At 46.2% G+C, this 24472-nt stretch overlaps 1 long non-coding RNA gene across 1 annotated transcript in view; it reads left to right on the top strand.

The window, feature by feature from the left end:
* The first annotated feature begins 18408 nt into the window (after nucleotides 1-18408).
* LOC128347181 (uncharacterized) overlaps nucleotides 18409-24472 on the top strand; it is a 15290-nt gene continuing 9226 nt past the window's right edge. Inside the window, exons 1-2 of the long non-coding RNA XR_008317424.1 lie at nucleotides 18409-18764; nucleotides 24159-24320. This is a non-coding gene — a long non-coding RNA (uncharacterized LOC128347181). The remainder of the gene's footprint in view (nucleotides 18765-24158; nucleotides 24321-24472) is intronic.

Raw genomic sequence — 24472 nt, 5'->3', positions numbered from 1 at the left:
ATCCACAATCTCAGAAAATTAGAATATTACATGGAACCAAGAAGACAAGGATTGAAGAATAGAACAATATCGGACCTCTGAAAAGTATACATTGTACTGTGCTTGATTGGCCAGCAAACTCGCCTGACCTGACCCCATAGAGAATCTATGGGGCATTGCCAAGAGAAGGATGAGAGACATGAGACCAAACAATGCAGAAGAGCTAAAGGCAGCTAATGAAGCATCCTGGTCTTCAATAATACCTCATCAGTGCCACAGGCTGATAGCATCCATGACACGCCGCACTGAGGCAATAATTGCTGCAAAAGGGGCCCAAACCAAGTACTGAATACATATGCATGCTTATACTTTTCAGAGGTCCGATATTGTTCTATTCTTCAATCCTTGTCTTCTTGGTTCCATGTAATATTCTAATTTTCTGAGATTGTGGATTTGGGGTTCTCATGAGCTATACGCCATGATCATCACAATTATAACAAATTAAGGCTTGACTTATCTCGCTTTGCATGTAATGCGTCTGTCTCATATATCAGTTTCACCTTTTAATTTGCATTACTGAAATTAATGGACTTTTGCACAATATTCTAATTTTCCGAGTTTCACCTGTATTTGTGGTTTTGGGGTGACTGGAAATGACCTCCGAGGGAAAGGGCCCATTTTGTGGCTCTCTCTTTTTTTTTAAATTTCCATGAAAAATCACGGGAAAATAGCAGATTTTTTACTTGGGGGGGGGGGCATTGCGCGACAGCTGCAGACCTGTGAAGCACAGTAGGGCACTTTACGTCCATAATTCCTGGCCTCCGTGGGGGAGTTTTGCAGCCTCTGGGAACCTAACCCCCTCCACCCAATTCCCATTGACTTAATACTTCGTTATCTGCGGTTCTGTGATCCGCATTTGTAGCAGAGACCAGAACCCCTTCAGATAATGGGCTTTGCCTGTATAAGGTACATTGGAACACGCTGGCTAACAATCTTCCTTAGCCATGCCCCGTTGCCCCCTGCTCTCCCTGGGTACAGGTTCGTCTGCAGAGACAACTGTGGAACTTAGAGAGAGTTTCTGCTCATTATTTGGAATGCTGATTTGTCACATTTGCTTGTTCAGACCCAACTGGATTTGAACACATCATCCAATCATGTACAAATCTTGGGTGGGTAGTCAGATTTTGAGCCAAAGGGGTGCAAAGGTGGGCGCACTCCCCACCACCACCATCCACCTGCAACCTATCTCTCTGAAATTGGGACCCCACCACCAAGGAAAGGCAAATTGTATTTATTTATTTTATTGTTAAATTTATACTGCGCCTTTCATTGAGAAAATCCCAAGGCGGCGCACAATAAAATTTAAAAACAAGTTTATAAAAAAGACACATTAAAACACGGAGCTAAAAAAAATATAAAAACAAATCTGATTTATTTTTTAAAAAATTAAAACACAAGCATAAAAACAGTACAAAATACAAGAAGCGGCAGTGGAGACAATCATATAAAAGCCTGGGTAAAAAGCCATGATTTGACATGCTTTCTAAAAACTGTGATGGAGACTGAGGAGCGGATATCCACCGGAAGAGCATTCCAGAGTCTGGGGGCAGCAACAGAGAAGGCCCTGTCCCACATACACAGCAACCTAGCCGCCCTCATTGTCGGCACCTAGAGCAGAACCCCCTCAGACGACCTCATCAAGCGGGCAGCAACCCTTGGGAGCAGGCAGTCCCTCAGGTATCCCGGGCCCAAACCATTAAGGGCTTTAAAGGTCAAAACCAGCACCTTGACTTGGACCCGGAAACAAATTGGTAGCCAGTGCAGCTCTTTCAAAATGAGTGTAATGTGCTGTCACCAGGCAGCTCCAGATAAAACTCTAGCTGCTGCATTTTGCACTAGCTGCAGTTTCCAGATATTCTTCAAGGGCAGCTCCACGAAGAGCACGTTACAGTAATCCAGCTGTGACATGACTAAGGCATGGGTAACTGTGGCCAGATCTGCCTTTTCGAGAAAGGAACACAGCTGGTTCACTAGCTGAAGCCGTGCAAAGGCACCCCTGGCCATTTCTCCTCAGTTGAGCTCCAGTACCGGAAAAAAAGCTTGACTGTCTGGGAGAAAAGTACCTGGCGGTGTGGGAGGAGGCAGATATAGGGAGCACTCCTCTCCTCTCTCAGCAACATTCCTTTTTGCTCTTTAAAAAAAAAACCACACCCTCCTGCCCTGCTGTATACATGTTTGAAGCAGACCAAAGTTCTAAACAAATAGGTCTGCTGCAGTCACAGGAAGTTTGGTCATTATGTGCACTTACTTTCGTGTAAGAAGCATTGAATTCAGTGGGACTTAGTTCTAAGCATGCACGAGACTGGGTTGCATGGGACTGATTTCTGAAAGGAAAAGTATAAGAGGCAAGTCACTGGCCTCACTGGAAGCTTCAGCTCCTGATCTAGAGAAAGGATCTGAAGGGGCTTAAGTGCCCAGTCTGATTTCCCCACAGCTTAGTGCCTGATCTCCCTAGATCTGCTCAAGATCCAGCCAGGACCAAGAGGGTGTTCAGTGCCCATGGATTCCACACTGACATTAATGGGATGTTAAACAATGCCATTTGCTTCAAGGTCAGCTGGGTGGATGTAAATGTCACGCCAGCAGCAGTGTTTGCCGAGTTCCCAGGGGAAAGATAACACCACCAGCAGTCGCCCTACTGCTAACAATGTATCATCCATCAGCCACATTCTTGGGCCTGCTGGAAAAGAAACTGTGCTTGCTGCTATGTACAAATCTTTGTCAACTAGAGCCAGACAATGATTCCAGGAGTCCTGAGCCCCTTGCTACAATCCACAATTCAGTACCTCAATTTCTCTTGTTAACTAAGGATGGTGAATATGGCTAACCCTTTCTTTTTCTATATAACGGAAAGGGTGATCAATTCCTACGTTCTCTACACTCAAACCAGTTTCACCTCTAGCCAAGCAGGTGTTTGTGTGGTTTCCAAAAATGTGTCAAGCCTATCTGAAGAGAGGCAGTGGTGGGAGGAAAACTACTGTGTACGAGAGATGTGCAAATTGATCCAAATTCAAATTGATTCAACTCGAATCTGAGTGATTCGAGTGATTCGAACCCCCCCTTAAAAGGGCAAGCAAATTCAAATCAATTTTTTTAAATTTAATTTGAATTCATTTCAAGGGCCATTTGGCACCTTTTAAAAACCATTCAGGCCCCCGATTGGTTAGAAAAGGAGCCAAAATAGGCTCAAATAGATTCAAATTCAAAATGAATTTTTGCATTCAAATTGAATTTGAAACAATTTTTCAAAATTTGATTAGATTAAAAAAACCCTATTCAAGCACATCCCTACTGTGTACACTCTGGGAAGTAAAAGCTCTCTCAAAGCACATTCATTTCTTTTTTAAAGGGTATATCTCCAGCCTATTAAAAAGAAGGGCAATGGTAGGCCAGACTCCTTGGTGTTCTTCGAGGGAAGTGGGGTCAAGTACATTACTTAGGGGAAGACACTCTGCAGTCTACAATGGGATCTTAAAGGGGCATATGAAATCATAAAAATGGGGGATAATGTCCAGATCTCAGTGGTCCTGCTTTGTGGCTTGGCCCCTAGCAATGAATGCTCCTGGGAAATCAAGGTCAGCACAGAATGCAAGGTACAGTTCTACCAGGCTTGGAGCTTAGACCGCTGTTCTGCTGGTATACGTGGGGGGGGCGCACATGCATGCCTATGTGTCTGCACAGGGTAGAAAAAGGCAGATTTGATGGCAGCCATAAAAAAGAAATGATGAAAACGTTTTTGGAGGTGGCTGACAAGAAGCAGCCTCAGGGAACAGCAAGTGTCTGTGGTTGATTGGGTGGGGGGGGGGCTGCTTTCAGACTAGCACTGCCAGTTGAATGCCTGCCTGCTCAACTTGTGAACAAATATTGTGGAGCCACCATAAATAACCGGTCCTCTGGAACTGCCAACTCTTGAAATAAATTTAAAAAATCTAGTTCTGTGCTGGTCTGGAGTAAGAAATTGGTCTGGGGGTGGAGTAAGGGAAAGGATCAAGTTGCTTTTGTGAGTTTGGGAGAGGAGCCCTGATGTTTGTGGCAGATCTAGAGAGGAGAAGCAAAGTGCAAGAACGACAGTTTTGCTCCTGGCTCTTCTAACAATTGGCCCAAAACATCCTACCCACAAATCAGGCTGTTTTTTTCCTGATGGATTAGCAGCAGCCCTGTACAGTAATATTGTTTTCTCACAAGATGTCCATACCTTGAGAGCACTTCCCTTCAGCATACAGAATTCGAATGGGAGGGGAACAAGGGAAACAACAAGCAGATAGTGGCCTATTTTGGTTTCCTACTGGTTTCAAAATGCATTCCAAATGAAGGCTGCTCGTCATGAATACAATGCTATTCAGCTTCCTTCTTTTCACTCACTCACTGGCCATGCCTGAGCACTGCTTAAAACAGACTGAGACTAGAGAGGCGCTTCTATAGTTGATAAGCACAGCACTGGCCACGTTTTGTGCCCCCAGTTCACAACATCTATTCTGATAACATTAACATAAGTCTGGAGAGGCTTCAGTCTAAAATGGCAAAGGCTGATGCCTGTGGAAGAAACATAAATGAAACTGCCGGGGAAATATCTTGCCACTAGTAGAAATGGGGAAGATGAGAATACCAACCTTTTTAGCAGTGCCTAAAGTTCGGTCCTTATTCTTAGATTACTGTTTGGTCAAAGAGTGTACCTGATGTTAATTGTACATATGGTATGTTTTACTGGAAAGCAGATGCATTACTGTATTTACCTGAATTACCAAGACTAGGCACACACACACCCCACCCATTCTTTGATTTTAGAAGTCAGGGGGTCATCTTAAATTCAGAGTCCTCTTCCTTTCAGGTAAATATAGTATAACCTGTATTTTTAAGAAGGTTATCTTAAATTCAGAGTTGTCTTTGATTCAAGTTAATACAATGAGGCTATTCTGACGATCAGGTGAAATCATTCACCTGACCATGTGAGCCTGACCATGTGAGCCACCGGGCTCACAGGCGAGCCCGGTGGCTTCCAGGCAGTTAACCCGCTTAATTACCCCTCCCCTTAAACCGGGTTTGCAGAGCGAGCACTCCACAAACCCGGGTTTTCAAAATTGTGAGTAGCTGTGGCGCGGCTCTGCACCATGGCTACTCACGGGTAGACCCCCAGCCTGGAGGCTTAAAAGCAGCCTCCCAGCTCGGGGGTCTCTCCAGTATGCCCTGCGCACTTGCACTTGTGCAGGGCATACTGGAGCTTCCGGGGGCTGCGCGGCCCCTGATCCTCCCAGCCCCTGCCGGCTTGGCCACCCAGAGCAGACTGTCTGCTCGCCTGCGAAGAGAGTGGGCTTAGCTCGCTCTCCTCGCAAACCCCCTAGAGGCTCTTCTCACCGATCTTGAGAAGAGCCTCAATATCTTCTTGTTTACTATTCAGCAGATCAATACAATCTCTCTCTCTCTCTCTCTCTCATAGGTCTTAAATTCTAAGCACTGCTATATTTCATATCACTACCTCATATTACAGAATTTTTACTCAAAAGCTTCTGATCAAACCACTACTGCGTAAAACTTGAACTGCATCAGTTAAAAGGCTTCTAAAAACTCATTATGGACCTTTGTTTTAAAAATTCTAAAAATAGCCGGCAAATTATGGAAAGTAGTTTAAGTACACAAAGAAGTCTGCTTTACAGAACATGGCACCATACTGGGGACAAGCAATCACGAAGGAAGGAATTTCATGCCTGGATTCCCAGCTCCACTCCTCTGCTAATCCACTAGCCCCCTTGATCCCAGCCCAAGAATCCTGGACTCATTACTGTTTCAAGCACACAAGAAATCACAGTGGTGAGGAGTTACAAGTCAAGTCATGAGGCAGAAATTCCTGAGAAGCATGCATTAGCATCTGGTATTTGGGCAGGACAGGAGCATATCCTTAAAGGGCCCTACAGTGGCCTAGTATCCTTTTGCGATGGAGGAAGCAGGAGAAAAATCTTGTCCGTCCACATGCCCAAAGGCATGGCAGGGATCCAAGGACAGAACGAGTTAATAGTTTAACAAGGGCTGCATGCTTTGATGGAGAAATATGTGAACACAGCTCTATTGGAAAAGGACTGTTGCTATGGATGCTGTCTGGAGGTCATTGGGATCAAATGAATTACTACTATAGGGTGGTTGGTGCTATTGGATTAAATCTATTGGGCTAAATGTTAAGGGGCTAAATTTGGGCAGAGGGATGCTGGCTCAACTATAGGGTTGCCAGCTTTCTTAAATTGCCCTTGTTCCTTTCCCCTTAACAGCAAGGCAACTTGCAGAAATGTAACAGATGAAGCCTTTCCTGTTGCGTCACCTGCTACATTCTTGTGAGACAGGCCAAGGAGGAGAGATGGTCTAAGGAGGAGAGCTGGTCTTGTGGTAGCAAGCATGACTTGTCCCCTTAGCTAAGCAGGCTATGCCCTGGTTGCATATGAATGGGAGACTTCAGGGGATGAAGCCGCTCTGGGAAGAGCAGAAGGTTCCAAGTTCCCTCCCTGGCTTCTCCAAGATAGGGCTGAGAGAGATTCCTTCCTGCAACCTTCGAGAAGCCGCTGCCAGTCTCTGTAGACAATACTGAACTAGATGGACCTATGGTCTGCCTCAGTATATAGCAGCTTCCTATGTTCCTAAAGGCAAAGGAGTGGAACTGGTAAAATAAGGTGGCAAACCTCTTTCACTATATGACCTGCTCAGACAATACTCATGCCTGAAATGGAAGATCACACATTCCTAACAAGAATAAAGCAGTGCAGTCTGCTTTCAGTGCTCTTGCTCCTAGCTGTTTGTTAGCCCCGCCTGTAATATTCCAGGACTGAAATATAAGTAACTAAGGTAAAGTGTGCTGTCAAGTCCATTTTTACTCCTGGCACCCACAGACCCCTGTGGTTGTCTTTGGTAGAATACAGGAGGGGTTTACCGTTGCCTCCTCCTACTCAGTATGAGATGATGCCTTTCAGCATCTTCCTATATCGCTGCTGACCGATATAGTACCAGAGGGGATTCGAACTGGCAAACTTCTGCTTTTTAGTCAAGCATTTCCCTGCAGCACCACTTAAGGTGGTCTATGTTGTTGACTACAACTCCCATAATCCCCAGCTCAAGGCCACTGCAGTTGGGAATACTGGGAGTTGTAGTCAGCAACATCTGGGAATCTCTCTTACAAGGAACACTGCAGCCACAGAAATCCTCATTAATATCTCTCGTTTGGACACTAATATATAACAAATATTTATCATTCTGTAAGCATTAGGGTTTTTTGTTTGTTTGTTTAAAAATCACTAAGGACAGGCATTGGTGACTGACCACCACTGCTACTAAGGTAGTCACACACAAATATACTGTGTGTTGTGTATATACTGCACAACAGAGGGGAATTTTGGCAGATGCAGCTTGTCATGCAAGGATGAGGAAAGCTGAACCTCCCTTTTACAAAACTATTAAAGGTGCAGCAGCCTTGCCTTCTTTTGCATCTTATCACTCAATGTACAGCTGATGAGAAATGATAGCAGGGAGAGTGTGGCAAGCCTATTAATTTGCATAGGGTGGTGCAGTGAATAGAGTGTTGTACTTGGGAGACTGAGGATGAAATCACTTTTCAGTAGAGAAACATGAGCAACCTTGAATAGTTATTATCCCTCAGCCTACTCTACCTCACAGGGTTGCTGTTAAGATAAGATGGAGACAGGAACCATGTATGTCATCCTGAGTTCCCTGAAGGATGGATGAGGAGGGAAAATCATAGCAGTGCTTTAGAACAGCTAGATTAGGATGTTATGCAAGCTTTTGAGACTTTTGTGGGTAGTCCTGTATGGGCAAGCCTGATGCATCTCTTGCTTTTGTTCCTGTCTAAGACACAGACTGGATAAGAAAGAATAAGGCATGAAATGGATGGGTTTAGATGGGCTAAAATGAAGCTTTGTTTCTCAACAATACTGTGCCAAAAAAAAGAAAGAAAGAAAAAAAAGCTTGATTGTAACTTTATATTGCCCAACATGCATTAACCAACCGTCTTACCATTAAGAAACAGGAATCTTCACAAGGAGTCATTTTTTAAAAAATCAAACACATTGTACACTTAGGATGCTGGGAGACTTTTAAAAATCTTCTCTTTCACAAATCCATTCCCGCCTCCTTTTAAAAGTGTTGCTATGCTGTAGTGTTACGGCTGCTTTCAGGTCACAGAGCTCATGAATAAGAACTGCTATAACGGAACAAGTCAAGTTCCTTTGAGACCCACTCCCATCACCAGCCAGTCAGATTCCTCTGAGCATGCACAAAAAGGAGGATCGCCTTCCCCTTTGGTTTGCACCCAGCACCTGCCATAGAGTCATACTATCTCTGGCCTTGCACAAATATCATGCTGAATATGCACATCTGTACACTCATACATGCTTTTGTGATAATGAATGAACCAGTGTTCATTTTAAAAGTGGACCTGGGTACAGGCTCCCTCCAATGCAGGGTATTGATAGAAAGTGAACCACTGTGTGTGTGAATAACTGTATGTGTGTTCAGATCTGTACATGTGTACACCGATAAGTGCATTGAACATAATGTCTGAATAGGGCTTCCGTCCATAGAGGTTTTATTTCATCATCATGACCAGTTGCCATTAGATGCCTTCATGTCCATAAATTTATCCACACCTTTCTTTAAAAAAGCCATCTAAGCAGGGAAGTGGCCATAGTGAATTTTGTACATTAATGATCAGGACATGTTAGGTGAAGATGTTCTTGGGGTCGGGGATAGGGCCATAACTCAGTGGTAGCGCATTTGCTTTGCATGCAGAAAGTTCAGGAACAATCCCTCCCTGGCATCTTCAGATAAGGCTGGGAAAGTCTCCTGTCCTGTGTGTATATAACCTTGGAGAGCTGGGCTCTTTCCCGATTACACGCTGTTAAGCTGTAAAATGCTTTGGCTTGGCAGGATCGTTTTGAAAACGTAAGTAGCTTGCACAACCCTGCTACAACAGGAAAAACCCCTGCTAACTTGGAATCCCTGCTAACTTGGCAATAAAGAGGCACCTTTTCACGTGGTGATTCTCTTTTATTTAGCAGGCGGAGAGTAACTGGCCCTATCCAACCCCCAGCACAGTACCTCCAGTGACTGTTGCTGGTGTCTTATCCTTTGTTTCTTTTTAGACTGTGAGCCCTCTGGGGACAGGGATCCATCTATTTATTTATTCTTTCTCTGTGTAAACCGCCCTGAGCCATTTTTTGAAGGGTGGTATAGAAATCGAATGAATAGATAGATAGATAGATAGATAGATAGATAGATAGATAGAGCAAGCTATTTATCTGCGACGCACATGCAACATTGTGGGACTAAAACAGAAGGATAAAATCCGAAAGAAGGCATCGGAGGTGTGAACAGCATCTTGCTGACAGGTCAGGGACTGCAGTGTCGAAACACAGGCACTACAGAAGCACACTTAGTAGACAGTAATGACACCATTGTAGCGTGTAATTTGGAAAATGCCCAGATGTCAGTCAGTGGAGACAAAACTGAGCTAGATAGGCCAGTGGTCTGACTTAGTATAATGGCAGCTTCCTATGTTCCTCCGATCCCTCCTGAAACTATAGCCAGTTTTACTGGCAGCCCACATGGTGGCCTTAACTTATTTTATCCTCACTATGACCTTGTGAGGTAGGTTAGCTGAGGAAGAGCGACAAGGTCACCCAGTGCATTTCATGGCTGAGCAGAGATTTAACCTAGTTCTCCCCAGTCCCAGTCTGACACTCTACACGCAACACCACACAAGTTTCTTATGAGACAGGAAGGAAACAAATCCTTCTCTCCACACTGTTAATAATTTTACAACCCTCTGCAGACATTGCGCAAGCAGTTTCAGGTCCATTTTGAAAGAAACAAGTTAACACATTCAAGTCTGAACATACCATAGCAGATTAGGGTGGGTCTGGTTGTCAACAAAAACATCTTCTTTCTCTGAGAGGGAAAGCAGAGTTTAGTGGATAACCGTTAGCATGCATAATGAAGACACACACCTGTTCCGTGGCAGAAAAGGTCTCCCACGCTTTTCTCATCCTCCGTGTCCAAAGAGCCATCTTGGGTGGCACAATGTACTCTCAGTGGCAGAGTTAGCTTGAACGAGTCACCCACACAAAACAGATGCTTCACCAATGGGCTCAGGGCAGCAGCTGGAGAGTGAAATCTGAATTGGTTTCAGTAAGTTGGGCAGGCAATTCTGACTGCAGGCCAGTCTGTTCCAGGTTTCCTATTGGACTAGGAGGACAGAGGGCTCTCTGGAATAAGAACATAAGAACAGCCCTGCTGGACCAGGCCCAAGGCCCATCTAGTCCAACATCCTGTTTCGCACAGTGGCCCACCAGATGCCGCTGGAAGCCACAGGCAGGAGTGGAGGGCATGCCCTCTCTCCTGCTGTTACTCCCCTGCAACTGGTACTCAGAGACAACCTGCCCCTGAGGCTAGAGGTGGTCTTCAGCCCTCCAACTAGTAGCCATTGATAGACCTCTCCTCCATGAAGTTATCCATGAAGGTTGTAGAGTGGCGGCCTGGCTGTATTTACGGCCAGAACCATTAAAACTCTACAGTGTGGGTTTGCTTTTGAAAGAATCAAGCCGCTCTGTCTAATCTTTTCTCAGAGGCCCCATGTACTAAGACACAACAGTTACATGAGGCCAGCAAGACTGACTGGAGGAAGAGTAAGTCAAAAGAATGGTGGTGGTGGGAATGATGCCAAGGGCATGGAGGTCCACAAGCCTGGCTTTCAACTTTCCCTCCAGTGTCAAAGGAAATCTGAAAGAGGGTTTCCAACAAGGGAGTACTTGTTGCAAAGCAATGTCTGAACTAAAAAGGCCTTAGATGGACATCTAGTGGCTAATGTATGTTAGAACTACAGATTACAGTCTTCCCCTCAGTTCTGCAAAGTAATTCACATTCTCCCTTGCATCCATTCACTCAACTCTCAGTTCCCTTAAAACACACACACACCTTAAGTGATGTAGTTGCAAATTCAGAAGCGCTGATGCTCTCCCCATGGCATGCCCACCCCAACAGCCAGTACCAGCGCTCCATCCCTGTGAGTCCCCCCACTGCACCCCTGAAAACCTTGGAAGGTTTGAATATGTGCACGGCAACCATGGTAACCATTGTGTGTCATGCAGAGAGTACAAATCCCACCGTACAGTGCAAGAGTCACATTGTGCTAATGAAGCATTGAGTGGAACAATCAGAATTCCAAGCATCTCATTTCTCTTTCTTCCAGATATGACAGGTTTCCAGCCCTTGCGTCGCAAATAACTGCCTAGAAGAACACAAGTAGTGTGGGGGAGAAATCCCAACACACACATATTTTCACTGTGGATTTGAACATAATGTGAGCCCTGGAACCCAAGTACCATGGCAGGAAGAGATATCTGTGCTGTGAGGTCACAATCCATCCTGTACAGAGGCAAACTGAAAGCCACAGAAGTGGGGTTCAGATCTGGAATCTTGATATTTCCCTTGATTCTCTCCCAGCTTAGAGATGCTCCTCCATTAAAATATATATTCCCCTGGAGCAATGTTAAAGCAATATCAGCATAGGAGGCACAGCTGGTGCCGCCCAGATCTGGGACAAAGGAAATGGGAGATCAAGAGGAACAAGTCCTAGAAGAAATGAAAGAACAACAGCCTCAGGGGAGAAAGGTGCAACCTTGTAGACAAAAGAAAGCAAAATAAAACACAGGGAGCTTGGGTCTTGGTTGCTAAGTGATGCCACGAACTACTCTTCCTAAGAAGCCAATCAGACAACTACTTTTGTTGTTGTTGCACATTTCTCCCATTGTTTGGCTGGCCATCATTTCAAACAAAGATCACTGTAATGGAATTTTACAGAGTACGTGACTATTTAACCAAGGGAACTTAATAGAATGCATGCTTATTTTAATGCTTCAGACGGCCTCAGCATTGAGCTTTTTTCAGTTTAATTGGAAGACTGAGTGAACGGCAGCCATTTTGAGAGCCAGCATTATTTAGAAGGCATGGCAGGAAAATGTTCTGTAAGCAGAATCAATTGGTATCAGAGGCGTATCTAGGGAAAATAGCGCCTAGGGCAAGCACTGAAATTGCGCCCCCTGTCCAAACATCTGATACCCATCTTTCAGATAACTTTACCATAATATCAGCTGAAAAATATAAGTCAAGCTCATTAATCTTTTAAAATTTCAAAAACTATTTAGCAGTGGATGTAGCCAGACCAAAAAATGCTGAAAAACTACAAATTTCAGTATGCTGGGGCTCCTGAAATACCCAAATACTATGTGGAGGTGTACTTGGAAAACTAAACAGAAGTGCCTGTCTAATTCTCTACTGTGCATCTACTAGCATCACTATTACATAAGTTTTAAAAATAATTGGAATATGTGACTTTTCCCAGATACTCTGAAAATAATTAAAGGATATGCAGAGTAAACTGTGTCACTGCTTGGAATATATTCTAGTATTTCAGAAAGACAGTTAAAATGAGAGAAAGAGAGCAAGAAACTCCCAGTGGGCCTTAATACTAAGGATTTCACACTGATTCAAAGACAAACTCACCATTAATAACCATATTTTTAAGACACCACATTTAACTCACTCATCATAAGAAGCAAAGTAAGAGCAAATAAATACAATCCTAGCTCATTAGCTTCAGCTCAGTATTCACAAGCCCTGATTCTCTGTACATAGTGCCAAACTGAATATGTGTACAGTGACTTAGATTAGATTAAATTATTTTTTTTTACCTGTAGCACCTTCGGGGTGCCTCCTATAGGCTGTGGGGGGGTCTGCAAAGGTTACCCCTCCCACTGTTGGCCTCTAGGGCCTCGCTGAGACCATTTGAGCATGTGCAGTGGCCATTTTTAAAAATAATTCGGTTTTTTTAATGGCCACTAAAAACAAAATGGCCACCATGCATGCTCAAACAGCCTCTGCGAGGCCTGGCATGTCCTAGGGCCTCACAGGGGCCATTTGAGCATGTGCAGTGGCCATTTTGTTTTTGGTGGCCTTAAAAAAAAATTTTTTTTAAAGAATTTGCACCCCCCTTCAAGTGGCGCCCAGGGCACATGCCCTACCTGCCCTACCCTAGATATGCCCCTGATTGGTATCCAATGAAGCAACCAGTTGCAAGGGAGAGCCAGGCTGCCGTACCTTTAAAAGTGGTATAAAGAAGAGGTTTGGCAGGTACAGCAGGGCGTTTTTCACATAGCAGGCTTTACTGTGCGTTCAAAGTTGTCCCTAAAATCCAATGCAAAAAGTGGGATTTTTTTTGAAACCCGGATATAAAATCAGGCAGGGGCAGAAGGAGACCAGTGGCACAGCCCCCCTAGCCCCACCCCCTGTGTCTGATGTCAGATGCAGGGAGTGTTTAGCCATGCCCCCCCCCCATGTCTGACATCAGACATGGAGGCATGGTTTAGCTCCTAAACAGGGCCGCACAGCCCAGCTCAATGGTGGCTCCGCCCTCGAAATCGGGCCACACTCTTAACGTGCAAAGAAAAACCTGACTTGTGTGTGAAGTGCTCCCTGATAGCTCACAGGGACTTCAGGGTAAACTTGGCCAATATGTGAATGCGCCTGCTCCATTCTGGAGGAGACGAGAGCGAAAAGCCCTATGTGGAAAATGCCCTGGCAGCTAAAGTCCTTCAGCCAGGGTTTTCTAGCTTGGGTCCTTAGATGTTGAGGTCATTCTCATGACTGTGCTGGGGAGAGCAGGTGGAGAGGCAGGCTCCTGCCTACTTCCCCACAAAACAATTTCCCTGCCCTTCTATACTCTGTTGCTCTGTCTACCTGACACACAATCGACACTGCGGCTAGCAGCAGCCAGGAGCCCGAGGAGGAAATCTTCCAGCATCTCACAATGCACCCTGCCAGGAGCAGAGTGCATTGGGGGATTCCACCACTGCTGAGCACTCTTGCCACCCGGCTGTGTGCATGCTCTGCGCACAGCTGGAATAGAAGGGCATGCTCACACCCTCCTACCTCAGTATTGAAGGTAAAGTTGTGCCGTCGAGTCAGTGTCGACTCCTGGTGACCACAAAGCCGTGTGGTTTTCTTGGGTAGAATACAGGAGTTTACCATTGCCATCTCCCACAAAAAGAATTCAGGCTACCCAGCAGGGCAGCATTGGGATTGGGTCAGATTCTGAGGCTCCACAAGACCAGCTCTACCCAGGTATGGCTGTGCAAACCCAGGTGGGGCTGCTTGGGTGCATGCTCTTGTTGTTAGGCTATTGCTGAATCAGTGCCAGTGGTGGAAGACGTCAGCTGGCGGCCCATATTCCTCCCACCGGTGCCCCCCCCCCGCCATGACAAACATGGCCACGTTCCCCGTCTGAAAGCAAATACCGGCCGGCGCTGCCTTTGCAGTGTGGCCAGGAGCTGCAGCATTCCTGGCCAAGCTGTGAATATGGCACTGGCTGGAATATGCTCCCAAATGGGGAACCCGGCCCCGTTTGTGAGTGAAGCCACACCCTCTGCACCTGACATCAGTGTCAGGGGCCATGTGGCTGGGGCGCCAGACACGGCCCCTGATTGGTGGCAGCCCAGGTTCTTTGAACCCGTTCGCTCAATGGTGGCTCCGCCCCTGATCATTGCTTGGAGGTGGTAATGGACTGGATGAGGGTGAGCAAGCTGAAATTCAGTCTAGACCAAATATTGGTGGTTGATGGTTCATCCATCCAAGTGAATGATAGTCAGCATGTTTTAGATGGGTTGAACTCCCACTAACGTACCAGGTAGGGGTGTGCACAGAACGGGTTCCATGAATACCTGGGAGGTTGGGGGGAGCTTACCTCCCCCACCACACTTCCCCCTCTGGTGCTGCTTTAAAAACCACTGGCATGGGGCAGCTGTATATATCCTCTTGCCGCCCTGGTCAGTGTAATACTGGAAGTGGCCCGCACGGAAAGAGTTTTGTCCTGGGCAGCAGTGGTTAAGACGGAGCTACTCATTGTGCGGGGTAAAAACCCAGGAGATGAGTTTGATCTGCCTGTTCTGGATGGGGTCACACTTCCACGGAAAGAACAGGTACGCAGTCTGGGGGTGAGATCCAAGCCTCTCTGGTGTCCCAGGTTGAGGCAGTGGCCAGAAGTGCTTTCTATCAGCTTTGGCTGATACGCCAGCTGTGTCCATTCCTTGAAATAAACTATCTCAGAACAGTGGTACATCTGCTGGTAACCTCCAGACTGGATTACTGCAATGTGCTCTATCTGGGGCCGCCTTTGTACTACAGCTGGTTCAGAATGTGGCAGCCAGGTTGGTCTCTGGATCATCTTGGAGAGACCATATTGCTCCCGTATTGAAGGAGCTACACTGGCTGCGGATAAGTTTCCGGGCAAAATACAAGGTGCTGCTTATAACCTATAAAGCCCGAAAAAGCTTGGGCCCTGGGTATTTAAGAGAACGCCTTCTTCGTCATGAACCCCACTGCCCATTGAGATCATCAGGAGAGGTCCGTCTGCAGTTGCCACTGACTCGTCTGGTGGCTACTCAGGGACAGGCCTTCTTCACTGCTGCCCTGAAGCTATGGAACACGCTCCCTGCTGAAATAAGAGCCTACCCATTTCTGATAACTTTTAAAAAATCTTTAAAAACACATCTGTTCATCTGGGCTTTTAATCAAATACTGTTTTAACATTGTTTTAAAATATTGTTTTGCGGTTTTAAATTGTTGTGATGTTTCAACTTTTTGCTGTCATTTATTTTAACCAATGTTTTAATTTCTCTGTTATTTTTTTTAACTAATGTTTTAACTTTTCTGTTGTTGTTGTTTTGATGTAAACCACCCAGAGACGTAGATTTTGGGTGGTATAAGAATATTAAAATCACTATTGCACTGCACGTAGTGTAGTGGAAAGTTTTTTAACCTCTCCCCTGGGTGGGGGGGAGTGACACTGCCTCCTGTCCTCCTCCCCCCACCCCCACCCTCAGCTCTGGTCTCTGTCTGGGCTCTCAAGGGGGCGGTGAGCCTTCGCTTCCCATCCTCCTCTGGCAGCTCTCTATGCAGATCTTGTGAGATCTGCAGCTGAAACTGGAGGAGGAGGAGGAAGAGGGAGGAGGAGGAAGAGGGAGGAGGAGGTGGCCTGGCTGGCAGGGGTGGGAGCGGCACGGCAGTGACCCAGCTGGGGAGAGGGGGAAAGTGTGGCAATGCTTCCCGGCCGGGAGAAGGGAAATGGGGTGCTGGGGAGTTGGGTGGCAGTGTTGGGTGCGGCAGGGACTGGGCACCCTTCAGAAACTGCTGTGCAGCAGCTTGGAAGTTGGTGCATGAGCACATACAGGCACCTTAGAGGGAACAGTGGCGGGTGGCTTCAAGGGAGAGGGCCTTTCCAATGGTGGCACCCTGTTAATGCAATAGCCTCCCCAGGTGAGCCCACCTCCCCAGGCATCATCACTTTGTTCTATTAGATGCCAGGTGAAGACCTTTCTCTTCACTCTGGCCTTTTAACACAAACGTTTAAAAAGTTTTTAAAATGTGTTGGTGTCCTATTTTGTATTTTATTGCAATTTTGGTTTTTTGTGTATTGTAATTGTATGTTTTATTCTATGGTTTTATTGTGAGCCATATAGAAAAGCATCTGTTATGGGGCAGCTAACCAAGTTGTCAGCCCATAACGTGGGTCCTTAAGAGTCGACACCGACTTGACCACACTTAATCAATCAATCAAAACAAAGTGGTTACTACAGCCACAACTCTCACCTTCCGCAGCCCCAGTGGCCATTGTGGTTGGGGATGCTAGAAGCTGTACTTGAACGGCATCTGAGGACCGAGGTTTGAGAACCCTTGCCTTAAGGGGTGTGAGCCCCTTCCCCACCAGAGAAGACTAGAACATTTGGTGCTTGTGTTTTGTTTTAAAGAGATAGCTTACTATGGAGGTGGGGGAAACGAAAGATGTTTTATAAAAGCTATGCATGGTGTGGAGAATGTGGGTGGGGAAAAACATTTCCCCTTGCCGAAAATACTAGAACTTTAGATCACCCAATGAAACTGATGTGCATCTGATTCAGAAAAGACCAACAAAAAAAGCCTTATTCACAGAACACAATTAACTTAGGTCTGAACACTGGATGATATGTCCAACTGGCCCTGCCCACCAAGTGATTAGGGACATGAGGGTGCAGGCCCTGCTCCCCTCCTGGCATGTCATTCTATTTGTCATAATTGTGTCGTGGGGCGGGGGGACTCCCACATCATGTAATCGGAACCTCATACAATTATGGAAAGTAGAACAGTGCGCAGGAAGGGGGAAGGGGGCATGCATGCTCATGTCCCTAATCATGTGGTGGGTCAGACATATCACTGGGAATTTGCTACCACAAGATGTAGTGGTGGTCACTGGCCAATATGGCTTCAGAAAAATATGTTAGTCTCACCCTACCTGAATTTGTCTATCAATTGCTCTTAATCATTATCCTTTCCTAGTTATACCTGCCCTGCTAACTGGGCAAAGAGGCACCTTTCAAAAAGTGATTATTCTCTTTATATTTTGCAGGGGGAGAGAACAACTGGCCCGACTCAACCCCAGCGCAGGATCTTTCCAGTGGCTCTTACTGGTGTCTCTCTTGTGTTTCTTTTTGCCCTTTGGGGATAGGGAACCATCTTCTCCTTATTCTTTTTCTGGAAACTTTTTGTTGAAAAGTGGTATATAAATAGTAGGAGTAATTGTAGAGCCTTCATGTTCAAAGGCAGTATACCTGTGATGAAGAACATGGCACGGGGAGGGAGCCAGAAGGAAGGTTGCCAGCATTCTCTTGTAAGATTTGCAAGGGGTGTGTGAGGAGAAGAAGAAGGCCGCTAGTCAACCTTATCTCCTCTCCCCACACTCCTTAAAACACTTGCAAGGGTCAGATTGATCCTGATAATCCAGTTAAGTGTCCACCACACGACCTTTGGTCTATTCTATTCTAGCAGCACTCTGGAGCATATATGAGAAGCACCTTACAACCATGAAAGATGCTCATATATACTGACCAGCAAGTAAAACAGCATCAGAACATCACCTATTCAGTAAGGCTGCAGCAGTCTTATACATGCTTCCTTGGGGAATCCTGTTGAACTCAAGTGAGATTTACATCTCAGTAAATATGAGTTTGAGCTGTATAATCATGCTGTCATTCTTTGCAAAGTAACACCTGCGAGTAACACCAGCCAACACAACAGGACTTATTTCCGCATAAGCACACTTCAGATCCGTGCTGTCTGGGAATATCATTTCCTCCCGTTCACACAGCAGCTACAATTTCTATCCTCTGCTTTGCTGCGAGAAAATGCGGGGGAAGACGCTAACTCCTCCCACCTTTCTCAGGTTGACCATTAGAAAGGCTTACGCACGCAGCCAATAGGAGGAGAGGCGAGAAATTTGGGCAGCGAAGCAGATTCCCAGCATGCTTTACAGTCCTCCGTCCTGAGCAGTGTCTACATCGGAGGGCCCGGGCCCCGGGTGGGGGCGCTCCTTGCTCTGCTCTCCAGGGAGCTGGATGGCATCCCTCTCCATCCTCGCTCTTGAATGGCTGTCGCTAATTAGGAAGGTGAAGCGACGGGCAGCTGGCGAGCTAGGGGAGGGTATGAAGGCTGCATTGAGGCTTGTTGGATTCACAAGCAGTACTCTTTCCTCAAAGGATCGTACACGTCCTGACAGTCTGGATGGAGCTCAGAGATTATTAAGCAGATTCGAAGTGGGAGGTGGCTGCTGATTTTTCTGGCAGCTGATTTCTAGCAGTTGGAGCCAGTAGGTAGGGTTGTCACTTTTTGTTGTTGCTGCTGCCGCTGGCAAGGCTACTGTGCATTTAAAAGCTATGCGGGGGACTTTATGAATCTGTGCTTGCAAAGCGGGCTGGGGAAACCTTTGTATCCCTACTGCAAGTTTTTGTGGCTGTCTGTAAGCAGGACTACATATTTGTGTAGGTGATGATCTGTATGCTGTGAATGTGTGTAGACGCTATTCTGTCTCTGTATGAATTGGATCCTGCCTCCTCCTAGGAATTTGGAATATTTTTCCTTTGCTGTGGTTGAATGCAAAAGGACTTGCTTTCTCTTTGTAATTTCTTCTTGCCACTTTGGGTCTGTGGTTATGGTGAATAATCTTTGTCTTGTGTATTCTGTCAGCTGTGTGTCTGTATAGGTAGCTTTATTTATGTTGTGGCTGTCGGTGTGTTGACTGACATAAGCTCAGAATTTCTGCTTGGTTAACCTGGAGAGGGTGTTGGTTTTTAACGGTCTGTGTTTGCACGTGCAGTGGTGTATATGCCTGTGAGTTGCGTCTCTAAAGAACCCTGTGACAATGAACATGCTATCACTAGAGCTGTGTGGAATCCTGTGCTTTTAACAGTTCCATAGGAGGAAAAAATTGCCCAGTGAGGCTTTCCCCAACACATTGCTGTTAAAGTGAGAGGGGATTCCCTTCTCCGCCACCCCATGTGTCTTTAAAGGCCCTGCAGTCCTGGACCTAGAAGTCCTCTGGGCATATCTGTGCAAAAGTGTGTATCCGTTTTATTCCTCTTCAGCTGTCATGGGTTTCCCCAGAGAATCTTGGGAATTGTAGTTTGATGAGGATGCCAAGAATCCATTGTTGGAGATCCTTATTCTCTCTCTCTCTCTCTAGCCCTCTTCAGATATTGTATAACAAGGTACACAGTTGCAGTGCTAATATGAGCCACATGACAACGCACTCTTGAACTGCACACACCCCTCCGCTCTCCACAGAGACGCTAGGGATAAGCCCTCTAGCTGTGGAGAGTAGGGGTGTGTCCTTAAGAAGCATCAGTGTGGAAGCAGAGCTTACCGGGATGCTCTTGGTAGCACTGCAACATGCTTCCTACTGTACAAAGGTGGTATAATTTAGCCTTAACTCATTTCCCGCTGTATTAAGGCTGTATAATTTAGCTGACTCAGTTCATGAGCTGAGCTGTACCAAAGAGTTCCTGTCTGGGTCTGCCTGTGATGATGGGATGAGACAATTTGTTACATGATATAGACCCAATGTGATAGTATGTTAAGTTCTTCTAAACAAGAAGTAGCCTACGGTCAGTCCTGTGAGGTCTCCTGTTTGAAGAACAGAACGAAAACGAGAAACCCTGCGGTCCATGGTCAAACTTATAGCACAAAAGCATGTAGTCCTAGGGCAATGTTCTGAAGACACATAATGTAGCAACCTTGCTGGAGCTCAGCAAGGCTGGGTCTGGTCAGTACCTGCATGGGAGACCACCTAGGAATTCTGTGTTCATCACCTTGTATTCTATGGCGGAAGAGTGGTGGGACATAAATATTTAGAATCTCAAAATAATTAATGTAGAACTAATAGTGATCCTGAGTATGCAGTTTAAGAATATACATAATTCAGATCAAGGCTGTTGTGACTGTGGATGATGGGTGCTGTAGTATAACATCTGGGGCTCCAAGGTTGGAAAAAGCCCTGTGCTAAGGGGCACAATTGGTTCATGTTGGAGCCTAACTGGATCTACTGGACCTCACTGTTGCTTTGTATGAACTGATAATGCCCCATGAAACACACCCAACTGGCTGTGCACTGAAGATAGGTGGTGATGGGCAAACTTCCTTACAGGGAAGCTTATCTGCAATCACTGGCCGCCTTATTGAGGGTCTCCTGATAATCCTCCATGGAGTCCCAGGGAGGGTTTGTAAACCTCGATATTATCCCCTGCTAACTACTCAAAGAGGCACCTTTTAAAAGTGGTGATTCTCTTTATTTAGCAGGGGGAGAGCAACTGGCCCTCTCCAGCCCCAGCACAGCATCCCTCCAGTGTCTGTTGCTGGTGTCTGTCTTATATTTCTTTTTAGACTGTGAGCCCTTTGGGGACAGGGAGCCATATTTATCTATTTTTATTTCTCTATGTAAACCGCTTTAAAAACTTTTGTTGAAAAGTGGTATATAAATATTTGTAGGAGTAGACTCAATTGAAGTCTATATAGAAATATAATTTAGCTATTTCATCCACCAGGATGATGATGATGATGATGATCAATTCGATTTCTATACCGCCCCCCCCTTCCAAAATGCCAGTTACTCACAGTGTACATATTGGGGCTGGAATGTATTATTCCGAAGAACAGGGCGTCAGATCATTGAACATTTGAGTTCAGTTCTGGTTCAGATCCAGATACCTTCTGGGCATCTGTTTGATGGGGAGTTTGTCCCTCTACCCACTCTTGCAAATACATCCACAAAAGCCTGCTAGCCTGTCCAAATGTTTGGTAGACACACTTGCCCACATACCTGCTATAGTAATTTGTTACTAAATTGGCCTAAAATGGCTAAATGGGTGGTCAGAAAACGGCAGATTGTGGTCCTATAGTAGAGAAACCATCATGGGGTTTCTGTAAAGCAAATCCTCTTGCTGATTGTCACAGGTGAAAAAACTTTGTGTGCCGAGTTGTGTTTGTATCTCTTTTTGTTCATTGAGATGTCTTAGGAAACTCTTATAAATAAGGAAAGAGTTTCACATAATTAATATCCGTGTCCTTGTGGCAACAGGATATTGGCTGGCTGTCCCAGCATTTGTGATAGGATCCGGTGTCTAGCTCGAATCCCTCTTAACCCAAACTGGCCTGTGCTTTTCATGAACTGGCCAAGGGTTGGGGGGTCAGAGAGATGGGGAAACCTACGGCTGGGGTTACCTTCCTAATGGTGACTGCAGTATACACTCACCCCAACATGGCAGCTGCTGCAGTGTGTGAGCTGGCACCTCCGTGGTCCCAATTTGCAATCTCCCTTGCCTTCAGCTTTCCCCTCATTCTCTTAAAACATCAACAACCTGGCTTGCGTTCCCTGCAGCAATCTCGAATCCTTGCTTCTCCAATGCCCCTTCCTAGTCCTGACTCCTCCTCCTCCTGTTCTTTGTCTTGGCGTCCCTCACTCCAGGCCTGCTGCATATTTTAAAAACCAAATTTCTAGACCTTATATTTGTGGGAATACATTTGGAAACACCATGGCATCCTCTTGCAGAACATCTGTGCCCTGAATTGCATTCCTGTCTCTCCTCCATAGCTTTCAATCAGGTTATTCCATCCTTCCGAGGTCGGTAAAATGAGTACCCAGAATGTTGGGGGCAATATGCTAAATCATTGTAAACCGCTTAGAGAGCTCCGGCTATAGAGCGGTATATAAATGTAAGTGCTATTGCTATTGCTATTGCTATTATTCTGTCCATGCATCTCTGTTGTCTTTCATTTGGTACTTACCCTTTCTTTTAGCACTCTTAGCCCAAACAGCCCTGTTTTTCAAAAACTCAGATTCAGGTTCAAGTTCAACACCTTGAACATGTCCATGCAGAAATGTGTGTCTCATTTTGCATGCAATTAGAGATGTACACAAACCAGTCCGGAGGCCATTGTAGAGGCCTCCGAACCGATAGTAGTGTGCATGGTTTTGGTCCGGTGCCGTGGGAAAGCTCTCCGGACTGGTTCAGAAGTCCAGTGGTCCGGAGCTTCAGATGGGGGGGGACTATTACTTTAAGCGGGGGGGTGGTAGTACTTAACCCCCCCCCGCCGCTCTTCCCCCTCCAGCACTGGTCCTTTGAAAAATCTTCTTGGTGTGGCAGAGTTCCTCCCTGCCGCCCCTGCCCCCATCGTAGTTTCTTAAGGGTTAAAAGTGACTAGAGCTAGCGGCGCGCATGCGCCCTGCATGGCGCGCGGCAGCGTCAGAGACGAGTGTGTGCGCCGCTAGCTCTAGTCTCTTTTAAGCCTTAAGGAACAACGACGGGGGCAGGGGCGGCAGGGAGGAACTCTGCTGCCCCAAGAAGATTTTTCAAAGGACCAGTGCCGGAGGGGGAAGAGCGGCAGAGGGGGGTAAGTACTACCACCCCCCTGCTTAAAGTAACAGTCCCCCCGTGCCGGACCGGGCGGGACTCCGGACCGTGCACACCCCTACAAACCGATTCGACTGTGGTGCCGTTCGAAGGTTCGACACCGGGGCAGGGGGTGGCTCTTTAAGGGGAGGGGAGGGTGCACTTCCCCCCGCCACTCTTCCCCCCGCCACTCTTCCCCCCTGCCACCTGCTCTCATTTTTTTGGAAAGCATTTGGGGTGGCAGTGTATCTCCCTGCCGCCCCTTCCCCCATTCTTGGCCGGAAGTAACATCTGCATGTGCGCCCGGCCCACGCGCATACGTCGCACCCAGATATTGCATGTTACACTTTAGTATAAAGAGCCCCCCCCGCCCTGCTGCCGGCATGGAACCACATGCGGTTCCATGCACACCACTACATGCAAGCTATAGCCCTATTGGTCGTTATCTAAAAGGACACTGTATCCAAGTACAAGCATCCCAAAGCGCACTGGAAGTCCCACTCCAGGCCATCACTCGCCTCTTCCTGCCACCTCCACTGCCGGCTGCTCACAGTAAACAGCAGCTTTCATCTGAAGAGGCAAATGCTGTAACTGTTATGCCAGGCATCTCTATGATCAAGAAGCTGGGGTAATCCCAACACAGAAATGCCTGCCCCCACGATGACAGCATTTGCCTCTTCAGATGAATGCTGCTGTAGCCATGAGCAGCGCCAGGAGTGGGGGAAGTGAGTGATGGGCCAGGGCAGGACTCCCTGTGTACTTTGGGGTCCTTGTACTCGTCCACATTGAGCTTGAGTACAGCAGTTAGGTCCCTAGGGTACAGAATTTGGAGAGGTGGGGGGAGGGTTTTTTTTTGGTTTTTTTTGCATTTACTACATCTTTGGCAAGTATAGATCACACTTCAGGTGAACCTCCCCATGCGGTTTTCATAAAACCATTGGACCATAAGCTTTAGCCAAAACCTGCACAACAAAGTATCAAAGAAGAGCAACACAATAACTAGGTCTTTTCCTGTTGCACTGTTAAATGAGGTCATCTTGATAGGCTGTGTCTGTCTTTTTTCCCCTCAGAGCAAGATTGTCCTTGGGTAGCATTGTGCTGGTAGTTGTGGGGGCGGATGGGGGGGAGGGGCCCAATAATAATACATTATTAATTAAAAATAAAATAATTTATTAATACTTGGTCAATAGATATTGCATATTACACTTTAGTATAACCAAAAGGTTCCTGCCCCCAGCAGTTTAAAGTCTAAATAATGATAAGCAGAGACTATTTTCCCAAAGACAGAATTCCTTATTCTCCTGTTTTCTCTGCTTCATTCAGATGGGACACCTGCTTTCTCCACTGGACTCCATTTGACCTTTCTGCTGCCCCCACTTGAAGTCCATTACTTGTAGCTTCTTATCCTTTGAGATGTGGTCTTTATTATTGGACCCTGAAAAAACCCGGATTGCTGCACCTCAAGCTGTGTTGTATTCTGGAAAGGTAATTGTGTTCTGACTTGTCTAAGGTGTATGTGGAGTGGGGTCTGGTGAGATGATCCTTGAGGGTATAACCTGTGTTGCCTCAGTTCTTCCAAAAGCAAGAAATCAGATGGGTTATAGCAAAAACAGAGATGAGTAGCCCACACTTGAAAT

This window comes from Hemicordylus capensis, chromosome 2 (assembly GCF_027244095.1).
Source record: "Hemicordylus capensis ecotype Gifberg chromosome 2, rHemCap1.1.pri, whole genome shotgun sequence".
NCBI lineage: Eukaryota > Metazoa > Chordata > Lepidosauria > Squamata > Cordylidae > Hemicordylus > Hemicordylus capensis.
This window is presented reverse-complemented; position numbering and strand designations above follow the sequence as displayed.